Raw genomic sequence first — 21,066 nt, 5'->3', positions numbered from 1 at the left:
ACTTCACCAACAGGTCAGATTTGACTTGTAAATGCCCTCTGAATGCAAATCTAGCTGGTTACCACAAGGTATCTTGAGGCCTGCTGGTCATGGTGTAATCTACACAGTCTGCTTAGCGATAGTGTACATCAGAGGAGGCTGGTGGGAGGTGCTATAGGAGGACAGGCTCATTGTATTTACTGGGATGGAATAATGGAATGGTACCTAACACATCAAACACATGTAAACAACACGTTTGACTCCATTCTATTTCTTTCTATTCCAGCCATTACAATGAGCCCGTCCTCCTATAGCTCCTCCCACCAGCCTCCTCTGCTGTACAATGCCTTCTATACTGGTCAACTAAACAAGCTGTCTCTACAGGGTGTCTCTCTCTGCTGGTGTTTGGGACTCTCTGTGCCTAAGTGAGTTCCCGGTGAGAGATTGTACTCCAGCAAGCATTCATTTTTTGGGTGTCATTCATAATAATTTACCTACAGTACCTGTCAGAATGCAGAATTAAAGTGCTCACCAAACCTTCACAGTGTAAACACTGCCTATCTTCTCTCAGTACTGTCCATCCACCGGGTAAATACTGTCATTCACAAAAGGGGACGTTATGGGACATGCAGTCCTTTCCATGACGTACTGTAGATTCAATCTTTTAGGCTCTTTATGGGACTCTTGGGACACAAACATCTCTTGGACTCACTCTTTAAGTCCCATTTACTGGCAGAAAAGCTTGTTTACCCATTCGTTAGGGATTTTCTGTATCGACGAACAACCTCTTCTATATGCAAAGTAGCAACAACCCACTCAATGAATAACAGCCCCTAGCTGGCAGCATAACTTGTTCACCCATTCCTAATGGCATCTCTGTAGCAAGGAATAGACTATTAGCCTGGTCCCAGGTCCGCTTCTGCTGTTTTGCCAAATTAGCCTGGTCCCAGATATGCTTGTGCCTCTTGCAAACTGTTGGGAACTTTGGCAAGACAGCACAAACTGATCTGGGACCAGGCTAATAGACAAAGCACAAGCTTCACTAATTAAAAATGTACTGAAGCTGCATGCAGTGGAACTAGCAGTGGAACTAAAAGCATTCGTTGACAAAACCTCTCCTGTTTACTTATGCTGAACAGGTGCAGCGACCTTCCTTAGTTCCTGTTGCTTGGCTGGCTGTTTTAAAAGCCTCAAGGCATTAACTGCTTTTCAACTGCAGGAAGCTCATCACCGCTGCTGCTGTATATGGCAAAACACACTGTTATAGGCCTATGTGACAAAACACACTGTTGTAGGCCTATGTGACAAAACACACTGTTGTAGGCCTATGTGACAAAACACACTGTTGTAGGCCTATGTGGCAAAACACACTGTTGTAGGCTTATATGGCAAAACACACTGTTGTAGGCCTATGTGACAAAACACACTGTTGTAGGCCTATGTGGCAAAACACACTGTTGTAGGCCTATGTGGCAAAACACACTGTTGTAGGCCTATGTGGCAAAACACACTGTTGTAGGCCTATGTGGCAAAACACACTGTTGTAGGCCTATGTGACAAAACACACTGTTGTAGGCCTATGTGGCAAAACACACTGTTGTAGGCCTATGTGGCAAAACACACTGTTGTAGGCCTATGTGGCAAAACACACTGTTGTAGGCTTATATGGCAAAACACACTGTTGTAGGCCTATGTGACAAAACACGCTGTTGTAGACCTATGTGTCAAAATAACCCACTCCATGCGCTCCTCTGTTGTTCTGGTGCTGTGTAATAATCTGTCTCATCAGTACATATGAAGAGAAGAAATTAAAACAGCTACATTTCTCAACCCACTAGGGACTAGGCCTACTGTAAATGATTGTCTGTAAATATCAGCTTCAAAGTTGTTGATAAGATCCCAAGAAAATTGCATTAGTTATCTATACATATTTTGATAACACCTACGGTAGCATTTACATAGTAAAAAGTCATTAAATGAATAGTTTTTACTTATTTGCATAGGTAGGTATTAAATAATGTACATAGTCATTAATGTTGTTCCTTTGTGGATGTTGCAGGTTATGTGTCCCAGTAGACAGGTATGTAACTGTTTCACCAGTCATTATTGTAACCATCCCATCCACCTGCTACAGTACTACCACAGTACTACTGCTATAGTTAAGACCGAACCATACACTATGTATATTGTATGTCTCTGAGTAAACCCAGCTTCAGGGATCCACTGTTGACACAAATCTTTTTCCCAGAAGGCTTTTTCCCGGATCTGATGCATGCATGGCTACCGCTCCATGCTTATTTTTTTTAATAACCTTTATTTAACCTAGCCTGGTCCCAGATCTGTTTGTTTGGACTTGACAACTGTTTGCCTGAGGAGTTGGCAAGAGAGCACAAACAGATCTGGGACCAGGCTGTATTTAAGCTTTGTTGCGTCTGTGTTATGGAGAAGGAGCCATGGCTTCTCTCCTAATCCTGCAACCACAATTATATAACTGTTTTTTAGGCTTATTAAGAGGTTATTAAGGCTGTTATAACCTGCCGTCAATTGACTACAACCTGCTTTCAATTGACTACAACCTGCTTTCAATTGACTACAACCTGCTTTCAATTGACTACAACCTGCTTTCAATTGACTACAACCTGCTTTCAATTGACTACAACCTGCTTTCAATTGACTACAACCTGCTTTCAATTGACTACAACCTGCTTTCAATTGACTACAACCTGCTTTCAATTGATGATTTGCATGATGACAATTATTTTGATTAGTGACGTTGTTGTGGTATTGATATGCTGTAACTAACCACTACTTCAGTTGCAACATGAACTACTATGCTCCAACGCCAAATGCTGGCGACCATGGAGGCTGTCAGTTCTGACGTATGTGTGTGTTCAGATGGGTACTGCTGCGCAAAGCTGGCTGTCCATCTGTGGTGAACAGCGATGCACAAAATGAGATTTCATCAGATATTCAATGGTTGTGCAAACGCTGGTTGTTGGTTCGGTGACGCCTGCGATTTGTAGTTGTGAGGAACCTTTGTGCATATTTTGTGTGTTGTTAATTTGTGTGTATTTCTGTGTGTGTGTGTGTGTGTGTGTGTGTGTACGCGCGCATATGGGTGTGTTATAACTGTGTACCCGGGTAATCACTAATCCGTATTGTTGTAGCCATTTCATGTGATGTTTGTTGATATTAAACAGAGTGTGCAAGATGCCCAGTGATAATGAATGTCCCACTGCTGTTAGTTCCTCCTGTTAAATATCTCTAAACCTCTCTCCCCTTTGATATGTTGATGCTGGCTATTTGTTGGAGTTTAGTCTAGCGGTACCATTGACTCTGCCAACTCCAGACCACTCATTATCCCAGGAGACCTGCAGGGGTTCGATCTCTCTCCCCACTCTTTCATTTATAATCCTGTTCTAATTTTCTCATTTCTAATGTTCCGTTTTAAATAAAAAAAATCGGGACAAGTACCGTATTTTCCGCACTATAAGGCGCACTTAAAAGCCTTTAATTTTCTCAAAAAACGACAGTGCGCCTTATAATCCGGAGCACCTTATATATGGATCAATTGGTTAGTTGGTTGATCCATACTGGTTGTACACGGCGCTCAAGGCGCTCTGTCAAAATGTTTCAGTATGAAAAACCAATAAAAACAATTTAATAATAATGAAATGTTTCAGTACGACTGGTAAACTACAAAGCCGCACCGCTTGCAGCATTACGGCTACCGTAGTCAGTAAACACCGGTACTGTGCTTACTCACAGTCCCACACCACTTGTGTGTGTATAAAGACCCCAAAATTGTTGTCAGAACGCTTAATAAAGTTTGACTTTATCTGACTGTTTTGTTGACATTCCCTTTAGCACAGCTCCATCTACTGGATGCATAACGCAACCCCAGTCAAACGTTTGACTGCAGTATCTTCTATTCTATGCGCCTTATAATCCGGTGCGCCCTATTTATGAAAACAGTTCTAAAATAGGCCATTCATTGAAGGTGCGCCTTATAATCCGGTGCGCCTTATAGTGCGGAAAATACGGTAAGTAAGGTTCTGTACATGTATTTTACAAAACACAACATGCTTGACCCTGCTGTTGTTGAATTATTGAAACAAAAATAAATAAGTAAGCGTCTGCAGTGTTATGAAGGGCCCTACAGTGGTCAGGAGTTAGAACTGTAAACTACATGGCTTCATAGTTAGAACTGTAAACTGCATGGCTTCATAGTTAGAACTGTAAACTACATGGCTTCATAGTTAGAACTCATGGCTTCATAGTTAGAACTGTAAACTACATGGCTTCATAGTTAGAACTGTAAACTACATGGCTTCATAGTTAGAACTCATGGCTTCATAGTTAGAACTGTAAACTACATTGCTTCATAGTTAGAACTGTAAACTACATGGCTTCATAGTTAGATCTGTAAACTACATGGCTTCATAGTTAGAACTGTAAACTGCATGGCTTCATAGTTAGAACTGTAAACTACATGGCTTCATAGTTAGAACTCATGGCTTCATAGTTAGAACTGTAAACTACATGGCTTCATAGTTAGAACTGTAAACTACATGGCTTCATAGTTAGAACTGTAAACTGCATGGCTTCATAGTTAGAACTGTAAACTGCATGGCTTCATAGTTAGAACTGTAAACTACATGGCTTCATAGTTAGAACTGTAAACTGCATGGCTTCATAGTTAGAACTCATGGCTTCACAGTTAGAACTGTAAACTACATGGCTTCATAGTTAGAACTGTAAACTACATGGCTTCATAGTTAGAACTGTAAACTACATGGCTTCATAGTTAGAACTCATGGCTTCATAGTTAGAACTGTAAACTACATGGCTTCATAGTTAGAACTGTAAACTACATGGCTTCATAGTTAGAACTGTAAACTACATGGCTTCATAGTTAGAACTGTAAACTACATGGCTTCATAGTTAGAACTGTAAACTACATGGCTTCATAGTTAGAACTCATGGCTTCATAGTTAGAACTGTAAACTACATTGCTTCATAGTTAGAACTGTAAACTACATGGCTTCATAGTTAGATCTGTAAACTACATGACTTCATAGTTAGAACTGTAAACTGCATGGCTTCATAGTTAGAACTGTAAACTACATGGCTTCATAGTTAGAACTCATGGCTTCACAGTTAGAACTGTAAACTACATGGCTTCATAGTTAGAACTGTAAACTACATGGCTTCATAGTTAGAACTGTAAACTGGATGGCTTCATAGTTAGAACTGTAAACTACATGGCTTCATAGTTAGAACTGTAAACTACATGGCTTCATAGTTAGAACTGTAAACTGCATGGCTTCATAGTTAGAACTCATGGCTTCACAGTTAGAACTGTAAACTACATGGCTTCATAGTTCGAACTGTAAACTGCATGGCTTCATAGTTAGAACTGTAAACTACATTGCTTCATAGTTAGAACTGTAAACTACATTGCTTCATAGTTAGAACTGTAAACTACATGGCTTCATAGTTAGAACTGTAAACTACATGGCTTCATAGTTAGAACTGTAAACTACATGGCTTCATAGTTAGAACTCATGGCTTCATAGTTAGATCTGTAAACTACATTGCTTCATAGTTAGAACTGTAAACTACATTGCTTCATAGTTAGAACTGTAAACTACATGGCTTCATAGTTAGAACTGTAAACTGCATGGCTTCATAGTTAGAACTGTAAACTGCATGGCTTCATAGTTAGAACTGTAAACTGCATGGCTTCATAGTTAGAACTGTAAACTGCATGGCTTCATAGTTAGAACTGTAAACTACATGGCTTCATAGTTAGAACTGTAAACTACATGGCTTCATAGTTAGAACTGTAAACTACATGGCTTCATAGTTAGATCTGTAAACTACATGGCTTCATAGTTAGAACTGTAAACTACATGGCTTCATAGTTAGAACTGTAAACTGCATGGCTTCATAGTTAGAACTGTAAACTACATGGCTTCATAGTTAGAACTGTAAACTACATGGCTTCATAGTTAGAACTCATGGCTTCACAGTTAGAACTGTAAACTACATGGCTTCATAATTAGAACTGTAAACTACATTGCTTCATAGTTAGAACTGTAAACTACATGGCTTCATAGTTAGATCTGTAAACTACATGGCTTCATAGTTAGAACTGTAAACTGCATGGCTTCATAGTTAGAACTGTAAACTACATGGCTTCATAGTTAGAACTCATGGCTTCACAGTTAGAGCTGTAAACTACATGGCTTCATAGTTAGAACTGTAAACTACATTGCTTCATAGTTAGAACTGTAAACTACATGGCTTCATAGTTAGATCTGTAAACTACATGGCTTCATAGTTAGAACTGTAAACTGCATGGCTTCATAGTTAGAACTGTAAACTACATGGCTTCATAGTTAGAACTGTAAACTACATGGCTTCATAGTTAGAACTGTAAACTACATGGCTTCATAGTTAGAACTCATGGCTTCATAGTTAGAACTGTAAACTACATGGCTTCATAGTTAGAACTGTAAACTACATGGCTTCATAGTTAGAACTGTAAACTACATGGCTTCATAGTTAGAACTGTAAACTACATGGCTTCATAGTTAGAACTGTAAACTACATGGCTTCATAGTTAGAACTCATGGCTTCATAGTTAGAACTGTAAACTACATTGCTTCATAGTTAGAACTGTAAACTACATGGCTTCATAGTTAGATCTGTAAACTACATGACTTCATAGTTAGAACTGTAAACTGCATGGCTTCATAGTTAGAACTGTAAACTACATGGCTTCATAGTTAGAACTCATGGCTTCACAGTTAGAACTGTAAACTACATGGCTTCATAGTTAGAACTGTAAACTACATGGCTTCTTAGTTAGAACTGTAAACTGGATGGCTTCATAGTTAGAACTGTAAACTACATGGCTTCATAGTTAGAACTGTAAACTACATGGCTTCATAGTTAGAACTGTAAACTACATGGCTTCATAGTTAGAACTGTAAACTGCATGGCTTCATAGTTAGAACTGTAAACTACATGGCTTCATAGTTAGAACTGTAAACTACATGGCTTCATAGTTAGAACTGTAAACTACATGGCTTCATAGTTAGAACTGTAAACCGCTTGATCCTGGATCCTAGTTTATCTAGAATGTCTTTCTTTGAGGCAGTGTCCATAGTCTGACTGAAAATGAATGAACACAATCCTGAAAGGCTTTGCATATGGGGAGACAGTACGGACACTGAGCAGATACCATCACTAATCAACAATCAGGCGAGATGAGGACATATCATGTCTCTGGAATTGACCTGGTTCTCATTTGTATATCTACTGTTCGTGAATGTTTAACAGCCCTGGAAGTCTGAAAGGACCTTCCTCAAACAGTGACACTCCTGTAATGTGAAACTCCTCCACTGTAATCTCTCCTCTCGCTATGAACATATTGTTCTGCTATGCTTTTAGCTCCTCTGCAGATTTACAACAACATATTTGCTAGAACTGACAAGTAGAGAGCATTAAACAAGAATACACAATACACTCCTTGTTCTATATAATTGTTGACTTATTCTAATTAATCAATTAATCAAATGTATTTTATAGAGCCCTTTTTACATCAGCAGTTGTCACAAAGTGCTTTACAGAGACCCAGTGCAGCCTTTTCCATCAGATCAGTAGCTGTCACATTGTTCCAAAATAAGGTTAGGATGTTGATGTTAGAGAAAGTCTATCAATAGCTGATTACTTCAAAATTGATGATGATGATGATGATGATGATTAGGAGGATGAGGATGAAGTTTCTGCTAATAGATTTACAGTCAGGCTTTTTTCTAAGCCCCTCCAGGGTTTCTCATTATCCTGCACATTGTGTTTGATGTTATGAAAATGTATGCACTCACTAACTGTAAGTCGCTCTGGATAAGAGCGTCTGCGAAATGACTCAAATGTAAATGTAAATGTTGTACTTTTTCGTTATTTGACTTAGTTTTCGATTAACTACACTAACCTCCGCTGGTGACTGGGTTACAGGAGTCCTGGAGGTGGCGAGGAGGAGCCCGTTTGCCTGCTGGTTCAGTTCTATGCTGTACTGCTTCGGAGGGGGCATTCTCTCTGCCCTCATGATGGCTGAGGCCCCCATAGCCCCTCTGTCCAAGAACATCAACGTCCTCATGGCCTCGGTCATCTGGTGAGTGGAGAGGAGAGAGGGAGGGAGGGAGACAGAGATGGGGGGAGGGAGGGAGAGAGAGAGAGAGAGAGAGAGAGAGAGAGAGAGAGAGAGAGAGAGAGAGAGAGGGGCGGAAGGAGGGAAAGAGAGAGGGGTGGAAGGAGGGAGTTGAGTTGATGCCAAAGAGCTCGATTTTGGTCTCATCTGACAACAACACTTTCACCCAGTTCTCCTCTGAATCATTCAGATGTTCAATGGCAAACTTCAGACGGGCCTGTATATGTGCTTTCTTGAGCAGGGGGACCTTGCGGGCGCTGCAGGATATCAGTCCTTCACGGCGTATTGTGTTACCAATTGTTTTCTTGGTGACTATGGTCCCAGCTGCCTTGAGATCATTGACAACATCCACCCGTGTTATTTGGGGCTGATTCCTCACCGTTCTCATGATCATTGCAACTCCACGAGGTGAGATCTTGCATGGAGCCCCAGGCCGAGGGAGATTGACAGTTATTTTGTGTTTCTTCCATTTGCGAATAATCGCACCAACTGTTGTCACCTTCTCACCAAGCTGCTTGGCGATGGTCTTGTAGCCCATTCCAGCCTTGTAGGTCTACAATCTTGTCCCTGACATCCTTGGAGAGCTCTTTGTTCTTGGCCATGGTGGAGAGTTTGGAATCTGATTGATTGATTGCTTCTGTAGACAGGTGTCTTTTATACAGGTAACAAGCTGAGATTATGAGCACTCCCTTTAAGAGTGTACTCCTAATCTCAGCTCGTTACCTGTATAAAAGACACCTGGGAGCCAGAAATCTTTCTGATTGAGAGGGGGTCAAATACTTATTTCCCTCATTAAAATGCAAATTAATTTATAACATTTTTGATATGCGTTTCTCTGGATGATTTTGTTGTTATTCTGTCTCTCACTGTTCAAATAAACCTACCATTAAAATTATAGACTGATCATTTCTTTGTCAGTGGGCAAACGTACAAAATCAGCAGGGGATCAAATACTTTTTTCCCTCACTGTAAGTATCAAAAGTAAATGGAATTGCTAAAATATACTTAAGTATCAAAAGTCAAAGTATAAATCATTTCAAATTCCTTATATTAAGCAAACCAGACGGCACAATTACATATATATATATATACATTACCAGTCAAAAGTTTGGACACACCTACTAATTCAAGGATTTTTCTTTATTTTTACTATTTTTTACATTGTAGAATAATAGTGAAGACATCAACACTATGAAATAACACATATGGAATCATGTAGTAACCAAAGACATGTTAAACAATGTCAGGGTTGAGTGTAGAGGTAACGTAGAATCACACGCAGGACACACAGAGGTTCGAACAGATGTCTTTAGTTAAGTCCAAGGAACAAGCCAACCACGGCAACAGGCCACAGGCGAACTTTACGCACAATGGTAAGTACAAAATAAATGCGCACAAAGTGCGGGACTCTCTCTAACAACACAATATAGAGAGAACAGAACAACGAACTAACACAACACGTGACATCGAACAATTACACACAACACCTGACCAAACTCAAGAGAACTAAATAGGACACATAATGAACACTAACAACGAACAGGTGTAACAAAACAGACAAAACCAATCAAACATAGAAACATAGAACGGTGGCAGCTAGTACTCCGGAGACGACGACCGCCGAAGCCTGCCCGAACAAGGAGAAGGAGCAGCCTCGGCCGAAACCGTGACAAACAAATCAAAATATATTTTATATTTGAGATTCTTCAAATAGCCACCCTTTGCTTTGATGACAGCTTTGCACACTCTTGTCATTCTCTCAACCAGCTTCATGGGGTAGTCATCTGGAATGCATTTCAATTAACAGGTGTGCCTTCTTTGTGGAATTGATTTTGTTCGTAATGCGTTTGAGACAATCAGTTGTGTTGTGACAAGGTAGGGGTGTATACAGAAGATAGCCCTATTTGGTAAAAGACCAAGTCCATATTATGGCAAGAACAGCTCAAATAAGCAAAGAGAAATGACAGTCCATCATTACTTTAAGACATGAAGGTCAGTCAATACGGAACATTTTAAGAACTTTGAAAGTTTCTTTAAGCGCAGTCGCAAACACCATCAAGCGCTATGATGAAACTGGCTCTCATGAGGACCGCCACTGGAATGGAAGACCCAGAGTTACCTCTGCTGCAGAGGATAAGTTCATTAGAGTTACCAGCCTCAGAAATTGCAGCCCAAATAAATGCTTCACAGAGTTCAAGTCACAGACACATCTCAACATCAACTGTTCAGAGGGGACTGTGTGAATCAGGCCTTCATGGTCGAATTGCTGCAAAGAAACCACAACTAAAGGACATCAATAAGAAGAGACCCGCTTGGGCCAAGAAACACGAGCAATGGACATTAGACCGGTGGAAATGTGTCCTTTGGTCTGGAGTCCAAATTTGAGATTTATGGTTCCAAACGCCGTGTTTTGTGAGACGCAGTGTGGGTGAACGGATGATCTCCGCATGTTTATTTCCCACCGTAAAGCATGGAGGAGGAGGTGTTATGGTGTGGTGGTGCTTTACTGGTGACACTGTCTGTGATTTATTTAGAATTCAAGGCACACTTAACCAGCATGGCTACCACAGCATTCTGCAGCGATATGCCATCCCATCTGGTTTGGGCTTAGTGGGACTATCATTTGTTTTTCAACAGGACAATGACCCAACACACCTCCAGGCTATGCAAGGGCTATTTTATCAAGAAGGAGAGTGATGGGAGTGCTGCATCAGATGACCTAGCCTCCACAATCCCCCAACCTCAACCCAATTGATATGGTTTGGCATGAGTCGGACGGCAGAGTGAAGGAAAAGCAACCAACAAGTGCTCAGCATATGTGGGAACTCCTTCAAGACTGTTGGAAAAGCATTCCAGGTGAAGTTGGTTGAGAGAATGCCAAGAGTATGCAAAGCTGTCATCAAGGCAATGGGTGGCTATTTGAAGAATCTCAAATATAAAATATATTTTGATTTGGTGAACACTTTTTTGGTTACTACATGATTCCATGTGTGTTATTTCATAGTTTTGATGTCTTCACTATTATTCTACAATGTAGAAAATAGTAAAAATAAAGAAAACCCCTTGAATCAGTAGGTGTCCAAACTTTTGACTGGTACTGTATACAGTTGAAGTCGGAAGTTTACATACACTTAGGTTGGAGTCATTAAAACTTGTTTTTCAACCACTCCACAAATTTCTTGTTAACAAACTATAGTTTTGGCAAGTCGGTTAGGACATGTACTTTGTGCATGACACAAGTAATTTTTCCAACAATTGTTTACAGACAGATTATTTCACTTATAATTCACTGTATCATAATTCCAGTGGGTCAGAAGTTTACATACACTAAATTGACTGTGCCTTTAAACAGCTTGGAAAATTCCAGAAAATGATGTCATGGCTTTAGAAGCTTTTGATAGGCTAACTGACATCGTTTGAGTCAATTGGAGGTGTACCTGTGGATGTATTTCAAGGCCTACCTTCAAACTCTTTGCTTGTCATCATGGGAAAATCAAAAGAAATCATCCAAGACCTCAGAAACAAAATTGTAGACCTCCACAAGTCTGGTTCATCCTTGGGAGCAATTTCCAAACGACTGAAGGTACCACGTTCATCTGTACAAACAATAGTACGCAAGTATAAACACCATGGGAACACGCAGCCGTAATACCGCTCAGGAAGGAGACGCGTTCTGTCTCCTAGAGATGAACGTACTTTGGTGCGAAAAGTGCAAATCAATCCCAGAACAACAGCAAAGGACCTTGTGAAGATGCTGGAGGAAACAGGTACAAAAGTATCTATATCCACAGTAAAACAAGTCCTATATCGACATAACCTGAAAGGCCGCTCAGCAAGGAAGAAGCCACTGCTCCAAAACCGCCATAAAAAAGCCAGACTACAGTATGCAACTGCACATGGGGACAAAGATCATACTTTTTGGAGAAATGTCCTCTGGTCTGATGAAACAAAAATAGAACTGTTTGGCCATAATGACCATCATTATGTTTGGAGGAAAAAGGGTGTTGCTTGCAAGCCGAAGAACACCATCCCAACCATGAAGCACGGAGGTGGCAGCATCATGCTGTGGGGGTGCTTTGCTGCAGGAGGGACTGGTGCACTTCACAAAATTGATGGCATCATGAGGAAGGAAAATTATGTGGATATATTGAAGCAACATCTCAAGACATCAGTCAGGAAGTTAAAGCTTGGTCGCAAATGGGTCTTCCAAATGGACAATGACCCCAAGCATACTTCCCAAAGTTGTGGCAAAATGGCTTAAGGACAACAAAGTCAAGGTATTGGAGTGGCCATCACAAAGCCCTGACCTCAATCCTATAGATTAGATATAAAGTGTGTGTGAGCAAGGAGGCCTACAAACCTGACTCAGTTACACCAGCTCTGTCAGGAGGAATGGGCCAAAATTCACCCAACTTATTGTGGGAAGCTTGTGGAAGGCTACCCGAAACGTTTGACCCAAGTTAAACAATTTAAAGGCAATGCTACCAAATACTAATTGAGTGTATGTAAACTTCTAACCCACTGGGAATGTGATGAAATAAATAAAAGCTGAAATAAATCGTTCTCTCTACTATTATTCTGACATTTCACATTCTTCAAATAAAGTGGTGATCCTAACTGACCTAAGACAGGGAATTGTTACTAAGATTAAATGTCAGGAATTGTGAAAAACTGATGTATTTGGCTAAGGTGTATGTAAACTTCCGACTTGAACTGTATATATTTTGTTCTTCAGATAGCATGGGGCACACTCCAACACTCAGACATAATTTACAAACAAAGCATTTGTGTTTAGTGAGTTCACCAGATCAGAGGCAGTAGTTACGACCATGGATGTTCTCTTCATAAATACGTGAATTTGACAATTTTCCTGTCAAAATGTAATGACTACTTTTGGGTGTCAGGGTAAATGTAAAGAGGACTTTTCGGTGTCAGGAAAAATGTAACGATTACTTTTGGGTGTCAGGGAAATGTAACAAGTACTTTTAGGTGTCAGGGTAATGTAACGAGTACTTTTGGGTGTCATGGAAAATGTGTGGAGTAAAAAGTACATTATTTTCTTCAGGAATGTAGTGAAGTGTATTTAATTATAGTGAAGTAAAAGTAAAAGCTGGCAAATATATAAAAGTAAAGTAAAATACAGATACCCCCCAAAAACGACTTAAGTAGTACTTTAAAGTATTTTTACTTAAGTACTTTACACCACTGATGAGGCTCTCACACTCCGGATACACTATAAAACAGAAATAAACAGGTGATTGAAAAATGATATTTTGGGGGAAAATAATTGGGGGAACTGTAGATTATATAATAATAGATTCGGTAGATAGTATTTCAGATGTATCAGAGTGTGACTGAGTAAAAGAGCACCCATTAAAAAACATCCACCTTCATCCATGCTTCCTCTTCAATACCACAGTGTTTTAGTGCCCTCTGATGGGCTGAAAGGCAACATGTATTTAAAGTCTAATCAAATGTTATTGGTCGCATACACATATTTAGCAGATGTTATTGCGGGGTGTAGCGAAATGCTTGTGTTCCTAGCTCCAGCAGTGCAGTAATATCTAACAATTCTTAACAATATACACAGATATAAAAGTAAAATAATGGAATTAAGAACTATATAAATATTAGGACGAGCAATGAGACCGGAGTATAAATACATATATATGTGATGGGATGTATAGACATTATGGACAGACAGTATGTGGATAGAATATTTAGTGTATATGTAGAATACGTAGGATATAATATTATATATACAGCAATAGTTGAATAGGATGGCATTCACTAGAATACAGTATATACATATGAAATGAGTAAAACAGTATGGAAACACGATTAAAGTGACCAGTGCTCCATTATTAAAGTGACCAGTGATTCCATGGCTATGTACATAGGGCAGCAGCCTCTAAGGTGCAGGGTTGAGTAACCGGGTGGTAGCCGGCTAGTGACAGTGACTAAGTTCAGGGCAGGGTACTGGGAGGAGGCCGGCTAGTGATGGCTATTAAACAGTCTGATGGCCTTGAGATAGAAGCTGTTTTTCAGTCTCTCGGTCCCAGCTTTGATGCACTTGTACTGACCAGGCTGTGGCTCTGGTGGTTGATGTCCTTGATGATCTTTTTGGCCTTCCTGTGACATCGGGTGCTGTAGATGTCCTGGAGGGCAGGCAGTGTGCCCCCGGTGATGCGTTGGGCAGACCGCACCGCCCTCTGGAGAGCCCTGCGGTTGCGGGCGGTGCAGCTGCCATACCAGGCGGTGATACAGCCCGACAGGATGCTCTCAATGGTGCATCTGTAAAAGTTTGTGAGGGGCCAAACTGAATTTCTTCAGGCTCCTGAGGTTGAAGAGGCGCTGTTGCTATTGCGCCTTTTTCACCACACTGTCTGTGTGGGTGGACCATTTCAGATTGTCAGTGATGTGTACGCCGAGGAACTTGAAGCTTTACACCTTCTCCACTGCGGCCCCGTCGATGTGGATGGGGCGTGCTCCCTCTGCTGTCTCCTGAAGTCCACGATCAGTTCCTTCGTTGTGTTGATGATGAGGGAGAGGTTATTTTCCTGGCACCACTCTGCCAGGGCCCTCACCTCCTCCCTGTAGGCTGTCTCGTCATTGTTGGTAATGAGGCCTACTACTGTTGTGTCGTCTGCAAACCTTCACCACCCTGGTGGGCGGCCCGTCAGGAAGTCCAGGACCCAGTTGCACAGGGCGGGGTTCAGACCCAGGGCCCTGAGCTTAATGATGAGCTTGGAGGGTTCTATGGTGTTGAAGGCTGAACTATTGTCAATGAGCAGCATTCTGACATAGGTATTCCTCTTGTCCAGATAGGACAGGGCAGTGTGCAGTGCGATGGCGATTGCATTGTCTGTGGATCTATTGGGGCGGTACGCAAATTGAAGTGGGTCTAGGATGACAGGTAAGGTAGAGGTGATATGATCCTTAACTAGTCTCTCAAAGCACTTCATTATGACAGAAGTGAGTGCTATGGGGCAATAGTAATTTAGTTCAGTTACCTTTGCTTTCTTGGCTACAGGAACAATGGTGGACATCTTGAAGCAAGTGGGGACAGCAGACTTGGAAAAGGAGATTGATATTTAACAACCTGTGTTTGTCAGGTTCTGGTTACCTTTTGCTTTATACTGTATAAATGGTAGAGTAGCTGCTGCCTTGGGAGCAGCTAATGGGGATCCCTAATAAAATACAACTAAGTGGTAGCCATATTAGGGATATTTTGATCAGTGGAGGCTGGTGGAAGGAGCTATTGGAGGATGGGCTCATTGTAATGGCTGGAATGGAATCAATGGAATGGAGTCAAACGTGGCTTCCATTTGTTTGATGTGTTTGATACCATTCCATTGATTCCATTCCAGCCAATACAATGAGCCTGTCCTCCTGTAGCTCCTCCCACCAGCCTCCTCTGATTTTGATAGCACCCACATTGGATGATTATGACTATGTGCTAGCGTGACAGAATATGCAAATGAGCGGGCAAATGACCACACAGAGGAATGGACAATTAGCCAATTAGTCAGCCATTAGCCATTAGCCATGCTCCAGCCTGTGAAGATGAATTATAACTGGGTCGCATAACATGTCACTGTATCATAGAAACACACAAGATCAAGCCAGTCAATGTACATCATAGAGAAAACACAAAACCCCACAGAATCATTAGTATTTGCTAAAATCTGTGTTTGCTTTCCCAATCCCCCATGATAATGACATACGGAAGAACAAGAACAGTGTTATGCTGCACACATTGTAACTCTGTCAGCCATGTAGTATTTCTCAGGCACTGAAGGATTGGTTTGTTCTCCAGTGGGACGTGGATATTATATTTATTCAGCTTACTACTTCCTGACTGTATATTCTTTCCCAGGGTCCCCCGCCCAGGCAAACCGGCGACCCAGGCGGTCCCAACATATGTTAGCCAACCCTTTTCTTTCACGTCTTGTCTTATCATCAGTAATCAACATTTTCAAAATAATAGATTTGGTAGATAGTATTTCATTATTCTTACCTCCTCACATTATATACTGAACAAAAATATAAACGCAACATGCAACTATTTCAAAGATTTTACTGAGTTACAGTTCATATAAGGAAATCAGTCAATAGAAATAACATGACTGAGAAGGGGTCCCACAGGTGAAGAAGCCAGATGTGGAGGTCCTGGGCTGGCGTGGTAGGGAAATTAACATGAAATTCTCTGGCAACAGCTCTGGTGGACATTCCTGCAGTCAGCATGCCAATTGCACGCTCCCTCAAAACTTTGGCATTGTGTTGTGTGACAAAACTGGACATTTTCAAGTGGCCTTTTATTGTTCCCAGCAGACGGTGCACCGGTGTAATGATCATGCTGTTTAATCAGCTTCTTGATATGCCACGCCTCTCAGGTGGATCGATTATATTGACCAAGGAGAAAGGCTCACTAACAAGGATGTAAAGAAATGTGTGCACAAAATTTGAGAGAAATACGCTTTTTGTGCGTATGGAAAATGTCTGGGATTTTTTGTTTCAGCTCATGAAACATGGGACCAACACTTTACATGTTGCGTTTATATTTTTGTTCAGTGTAATTGGAAGAGGAAGCGTAAACTCTAACATAGCCTATTAGCTAGAAAGGTAACCCCAAATACATTTTCACTAAGAGCAGCTGTTTAGCTGGTAAACAAAGGTTAGCCATGTGTTGGCAAAAATGAATGTCCAAGTCAAGAATGCTAACCAGCAGCCAGCGGCACATGCTGCACTGGTAGCCTATTAGCAGGTGCTTTTTCAAAGCCTATGTCAGATTATCCAGTGGGTGTAATTGGCTCCAATTAGTGTAATTTGCTCAATATTAGGAGTTGAGAAATATAATTAGAATGTATGTAATTAAATTTCAGTTTATTCTGTTGTTGCTTAGCGATATTCATAAAAACACTGGGGGGGAAATGTGTTCTAGGTACCTGGTGTTCTACTGCCCCCAGGATGTGGTGTACTCCTGTATTGTCCTCTTCCCTCTGCGTCTGGTGCTGACGGGTATGAAGGAGGTGACCCGCACATGGAAGGTCCTGGGGGGGGTGGCTCAGGCACACAGCAAGTACAAGGATGGACTGCTGGTGATGATCGCTGTAGGATGGGCTGAAGGTAGGAATATCACTGTTTAGTATATATACATATACAGACAAAGTCTCTCTTCATGGTATAGTATCATTTGTTTTTAAGGTAAGTACCTTTGTTTGTTGTGTACTGACACAATGGCCAAACGTATGTGTACACCTCTTCAAGTTAGTCGATTCGGCTATTTCAGCCACACTAGTTGCTGACAGGTGTATAAAATCGAGCACACAGCCAAGCAATCTCCATAAACAAACATTGGCAGTAGAATGGCCCGTACTGAAGAGCTCAGTGACTTTCAATGTGGCACCGTCATAGGATGCCAACTTTCCAAGAAGTCAGTTCGTAAAATGTCTGCCCTGCTAGAGCTTCCCCGGTCAACTGTCAGTTCTGTTATTGTGAAGTGGAAACGTCTAGGAGTAACAACAGCTCAGCCGCAAAGTGGTAGGCCACACAAGCTCACAGAATGGGACCGCCGAGTGCTGAAGCGCGTAGCTCGTAAAAATCACCTGTCCTCGGTTGCAACACTCACTACCGAGTTCCAAACTGCCTCTGGAAGCAACGTCAGCACAAAAATGGTTATTCTGGAGCTTCATGAAATGGTTTTCCATGGCCGAGCAGCTGCACACAAGCCTAAGATCACCATGCGTAATACCAAGCGTCGGCTGGAGTGGTGTAATGCTTACTGCCATTGGACTCTGGAGCAGTGGAAACATGTTCTCTGGATTGATGAATCACACTTCACCATCTGGCAGTCCAACGGACGAATCTGGGTTTGGCGGATGCCAGGAGAACGCTACCTGCCTGAATGCATAGTGCCAACTGTAAAGGAGGTGGAGGAGGAATAATGGTGGAGGAGGAATAATGGTCTGGGGCTGTTTTTCATGGTTCGGGCTAGGCCCCTTAGTTCCATTGAAAGGAAATGTTAACGCTACAGCATACAATGACATTCTATATGATTCTGTGCTTTGTGGCAACAGTTTGGGGAAGGCCCTTTCCTGTTTCAGTATGACAATGCCCCCGTGCACAAAGCGAGATCCATACAGAAATCGTTTTTCGAGATCGGTGTGAAGAACTTGACTGGCCTGCACAGAGCCCTGACCTCAACCCCATCGAAAACCTTTGGGATTAATTGGAATGCCCAATATCAGTGCCCGACCTCACTAATGTTCTTGTGGCTGAATGGAAGCAAGTCCCCGCCACAATGTTCCAACATCTAGTGGAAAGCCTTCCCATAAGAGTGGAGGCTGTTATACCAGCAAAGAGGGGACCAACTCCATATTAATGCCCATGATTTTGGAATGAGATGTTCGACGAGCAGGTGTCCACATACTTTTGCCATGTAGTGTATGTGTTGTGAATGCAATACACACAATCATACAGATTCTGACAATCTCTGACCACAATGCACTACTCTAGGGTACCACTCAGTGGTGTAGTTCAGGGTAAACACAAGTAAAAACAGTTTACCCACCTTTTGCGGAAAAATGCATTGAAAGCATAGGGAGCGTTACCTTTTTCACTGCGACCGACGGTCAGAGTTTACCCACCTATTTCTTATCACTACATTACTGGTACCACTGTTTGTGTGCTGCTCACTGACAAGCATGTCGAAAAATATGCCCAGATGCGGTACACAGACATAAACTCTTTCTCACGCATTCAATATAAATTGTTTATAAATCAATTTGGAAGAAAAGCCCTGTTGGTAGTCATTCATAAGACAAGTTTCAGGAATGTAATGGATATTAAACCCATTACTATTGTGGTTATTAATGCCCTGAGCTTTGCTCCTTACGAATGCTTCTAAATAACATGAGGTTGGTTTGACACTAATTGTGATCCTGAAAATTATAGTTTCGCTGTTCAGCTCTGTGCTTTGAATAGCAAGCAGCCCAGCAGCCCTTACACATTGCATCCACAAAGAAATAGAGCTTTCTGATTTGACTTCTTTGAGGATTTATTGGACCTAAAGACTATTCGGCTACTAGCCTGGTCCCAGATCTGTTTGTGCTGTATAGAAAACGCCTTGTTATGCCAAACAGACCGTAGGAGCCAGACAGCACAAACAGGTCTGGGAGCAGGCTATAAAGCTACTACAGTGCATTCTGAAAGTATTCAGACCCCTTGAGTTTTTCCATATTTTGTTACGTTACAGCCTTATTCTAAAATGGATTAAATAAATAAAAAATACTCAGCAATCTACACACAATACCCCATAATGACAATGCGAAAACAGGTTTTTAGACATTTTTTGGCAAATGTATTAAAAATAAAAAACAGAAATACCTTATTTAGATAAGTATTCAGACCCTTTGCTATGAGACTCGAAATTGAGCTCAGGTGCATCCTGTTTCCATTGATCATCCTTGAGATGTTTCTACAACTTGATTGGAGTCCACCTGTGGTAAATTAAATTGATTGGGAAAGGGACACAAATCAAATCAAATCAAATTGTATTTGTCACATGCGCCGAATACAACAGGTGTAGACCTTACAGTGAAATGCTTACTTACAAGCCCTTAACCAACAATGCAGTTTTAAGAAAAATAAGTGTTAAGTAAAAAATTGATAAGTAAAAAATAAGAAAATAAGAAAAATAGAAAAATAACAAATAATTAAAGAGCAACAGTAAAATAACAGTAGCGAGGCTATATACAGGTTAGTCTAGGTAATTTAGGTAATATGTACATGTAGGTAGAGGTAAAGGGACTATGCATAGATAATAAACAGAGAGTAGCAGCAGCGTAAAAAGAGGGGGAGGGGGGTTGGGAAGGACAATGCAAATAGTCCGGGTAGCCATTTGATTAGCTGTTCAGGAGTCTTATGGCTTGGGGGTAGAAGTTGTTAAGAAGCCTTTTGGACCTAGACTTGGCACTCCGGTACCACTTGCCGTGCGGTAGCAGAGAGAACAGTCTATGGCTGGAATCTTTGGACATTTTTAGGGCCTTCCTCTGACAGCGCCTGATATAGAGGTCCTGGATGGCAGGAAGCTTGGCCCCAGTTATGTACTGGGCCGTTCGCACTACCCTCTGTAGTGCCTTGCGGTCGGAGGCCGAGCAGTTGCCATACCAGGCGGTGATGCAACCAGTCAGGATGGGGCAGCTGTAGAACTTTTTGAGGATCTGAGGACCCATGCCAAATCTTTTCAGGCTCCTGAGGGGGAATAGGCTTTGTCGTGCCCTCTTCACGACTGTCTTGGTGTGTTTGGACCGTGATAGTTTGTTGGCGATGTGGACACCAAGGAACTTGAAGCTCTCAACCTGCTCCACTACAGCCCCGTCGATGAGAATGGGGGCGTGCTCAGTCCTTATTTTCCTGTAGTCCACAATCATCTCCTTTGTCTTGATCACATTGAGGGAGAGGTTGTTATCCTGGCACCACACGGCCAGGTCTCTGACCTCCTCCCTATAGGCTGTCTCATCGTTGTCAGTGATCAGGCCTACCACTGTTGTGTCATCGGCAAACTTAATGATGGTGTTGGAGTCGTGCTTGGCCATGCAGTCATGGGTGAACAGGGAGTACAGGAGGGGACTGAGCATGCACCCCTGAGGGGCCCCCGTGTTGAGGATCAGCGTGGCAGATGTGTTGTTGTGGGACCTGTCTATATAAGGTCCCACAGTTGACAGTGTATGTCAGAGCAAAAACCAAGCCATGAGGTCGAAGGAATTGTTCATAGAGCTCCGAGACAGGATTGTGTCGAGGCAGGGAGGTGACCAAGAACCCGATGGTCACTCTGACAGAGCTCTAGAGTTCCTCTGTGGAGATGG

The 21,066-nt window shown here is 41.7% G+C and overlaps 1 pseudogene across 1 annotated transcript in view; it reads left to right on the top strand.

The window, feature by feature from the left end:
* LOC311118456 (trimeric intracellular cation channel type B-like) overlaps positions 1–21,066 on the top strand; it is a 38,745-nt pseudogene that overhangs the window by 2,600 nt on the left and 15,079 nt on the right. Inside the window, exons 2-3 of the transcript in view lie at positions 8,005–8,161; positions 17,142–17,326. The product of the transcript in view is annotated as a trimeric intracellular cation channel type B-like (transcript). The remainder of the gene's footprint in view (positions 1–8,004; positions 8,162–17,141; positions 17,327–21,066) is intronic.

Source organism: Coregonus lavaretus, assembly GCF_964263955.1.
Source record: "Coregonus lavaretus genome assembly, contig: HAP1_SCAFFOLD_2388, whole genome shotgun sequence".
Classification (NCBI taxonomy): domain Eukaryota; kingdom Metazoa; phylum Chordata; class Actinopteri; order Salmoniformes; family Salmonidae; genus Coregonus; species Coregonus lavaretus.
This window is presented reverse-complemented; position numbering and strand designations above follow the sequence as displayed.